This window comes from Corylus avellana, unplaced genomic scaffold (genome assembly GCF_965113065.1).
Source record: "Corylus avellana unplaced genomic scaffold, dhCorAvel1.hap1.2 HAP1_SCAFFOLD_118, whole genome shotgun sequence".
NCBI classification, from domain to species: Eukaryota; Viridiplantae; Streptophyta; class Magnoliopsida; order Fagales; family Betulaceae; genus Corylus; species Corylus avellana.
In genome coordinates, this window is record NW_028290527.1 from 1 (window position 1) to 2,500 (window position 2,500).

At 35.2% G+C, this 2,500-nt stretch overlaps 1 non-coding gene across 1 annotated transcript; it reads left to right on the plus strand.

The window, feature by feature from the left end:
• The first annotated feature begins 1,434 nt into the window (after positions 1-1,434).
• On the plus strand, positions 1,435-1,521 carry TRNAS-GGA (transfer RNA serine (anticodon GGA)). The gene has a single exon. It is a non-coding gene; the product is annotated as a tRNA-Ser (tRNA).
• The last annotated feature ends 979 nt before the right edge of the window (positions 1,522-2,500 follow it).

Here is a 2,500-nt window from a genome sequence, read left to right on the forward strand (position 1 = left end):
AACGGGTTTCGTTCTAGTGCCCTAAAATAATATTCCAAAGCTTTCGTATGTTCTCCGTTCCTTGTGTGGATAAGACCTATGTTATAGAGTATATAACTTCTATCATAGGGATCAATTTCTAGTCGCATAGCTTCATAATAATTCTGTAAAGCTTCCGCATAATTTCCTTCGGATTGAGCCGACATCCGTTGCGGTCGTCTTCGATTCAAAGAATCTCCGTTCCAGAACCGTACGTGAGATTTTCATCTCATACGGCTCCTCCCTTTTTATGTGCATAATGAGAATAATACATGGAATCATCAAAAAAGATTGAAATAATTTCATTATGAACCGAACGGGGCTAGTGTTTTTACAAGAAATCTCTAACCAACCTTCCTGTAAAAGATCTTTTCTTAACATCAAGTATCTTGGTACTAAATAAAAATGATAACTCTAACAATTTCTTTGTTCTTAACACCCCTTAATTTCCGGGAATTAGTCACTTCAACAGTCTTCGATGGTTATACGGGTATCCAAAATACGAACGAGATGGATATTTGTTGTACCAACCATTCTTGTTAATCCCGATTCCGATAAAGAAAAGGTATAATTTATAACAAAGTTTTCGTATTGTTGATTCCTAGGCGTAGTGCTTCTTTCCCTATGCTGCCTATTGGTACTAGTGAAGTAGGGTTGACCTAACCCATAGGTGTAACCTTTCGCTCAATACTAGAATCTAAAATTGAAGCATCTGAGGCTGCATTAATCGGGGATACACGACAGAAGGAATTGTTTTATTTACAAACTTCACCTTCACAATAAGCGTAGATTTATTTCAATAATCTTTTTATTTCTCTCCCAAATAATGTATCTTTCTCCGAAGACTGAAATCGGTAAAGAAAAAAACATCAAATCGCACCATCTCTGTAATAGGTGAATGCCTCTTTTTCTCCTGAAGTTGTCGGAATTATTCGTAATAAGATATTGGCTACAATTGAAAAGGTCTTATCAATAAAATTTCCATTTATCCGAGATCTGGGCATAGGTAGCAATCCATTCTATAATTTCTTTTACTTACCTCTTGTGGGAAAATGATCCCACAAACAAAGAAATTGTACAGTACGAAATAACATAAAAATAAAAAAAAAAATAGATCAATTGATTCGTTCTAATTCATTGATTTAATTTGGTATAAATATTGTAAGTAAAAAGAATAACTATTGGAAAAAGATGGGAGCGCCGTCTTCGCAAGAATGAAATGAATAGATATATATCTTTTTTTAACAGTTTTTCACAAAAAAAATTATTTTTATCCCCCCCTTGAAGGAAGGGTTTTTCTTTGATGAAAAGTTTTCTATATTTTTTTATAGTTAGAATTGACTGTACGTACCTATCAAAAAATCTAATATGAATGACTCACTATTCACTCGGTTTCTGGGCCATAATCATTATGTAGGAGAGATGGCCGAGTGGTTCAAGGCGTAGCATTGGAACTGCTATGTAGGCTTTTGTTTACCGAGGGTTCGAATCCCTCTCTTTCCGTACCTTTCACCTAATTCACCAATCTTATTAACAGCAATGTATCAAAGCAAATAACAATGGATACCATTATTCCAACGGTTAAGTTAGACCTTTCTTTTATTTTGATATAGATTCTTTATTCCTATGTTCCGCAGTACAGAAAATAACATACTGGAAAGAGTAGACAACAGGGAATGAGAATCTCCCTACCGATCCGTGATCCATGAATGGGAGAAAAATCCCCGTATCAAACTCCTTACTTTGATGGGTCTTTTTGCTTAGGCGAAAAGGGAAAAATTGTCCGAACCCTTGTTTTATTGTTTTATTTTAATTAGGTTTAAGTCTGACGAGAATAATATTCTACAACCAGCAATTCATTTATTTTCAAACCGACCCATTGACTATCTATTATTTGATTGACTAATCCTTTATATTGGAATGGTTGAAGGGTCAAATGTTTTGGCAATTCCTCGCGGGGGGATGAATCAAGATAATTTTGAATCAGAGCTCTAGATTTTTGTTCATCCCTCGCTGTAATAATATCGTGGGGTTTGCAGCGATAACTTGGTATATCTACTATACGACCATTAACTAAAATATGTCTATGGTTAACTAATTGGCGGGCTTGGGGAATAGTTGAAGCCATACCCAATCGAAAAAGGATGTTATCCAAACGCATTTCAAGTAATTGTAGTAAAACCTGACCTGTTGACCCTTTGGCTTTTCCGGCAATACGAACGTATTTAAGTAATTGTCGTTCTGTAAGACCATAATGAAAACGCAATTTTTGTTTTTCTTCTAAACGAATACGATATTGAGATTTTTTACTGGAACGTGATTGGTTTCTAAGATCGCTTCCGGCTTTAGGCCTTTTACTAGTTAGTCCCGGTAAAGCCCCCAGACGGCGTATTTTTTTGAAACGAGGCCCTCTGTAACGCGACATAAAGACTCCTTATTTTATTGAAATTTCATAAATTAAAACTAAACTAAATGATAATAA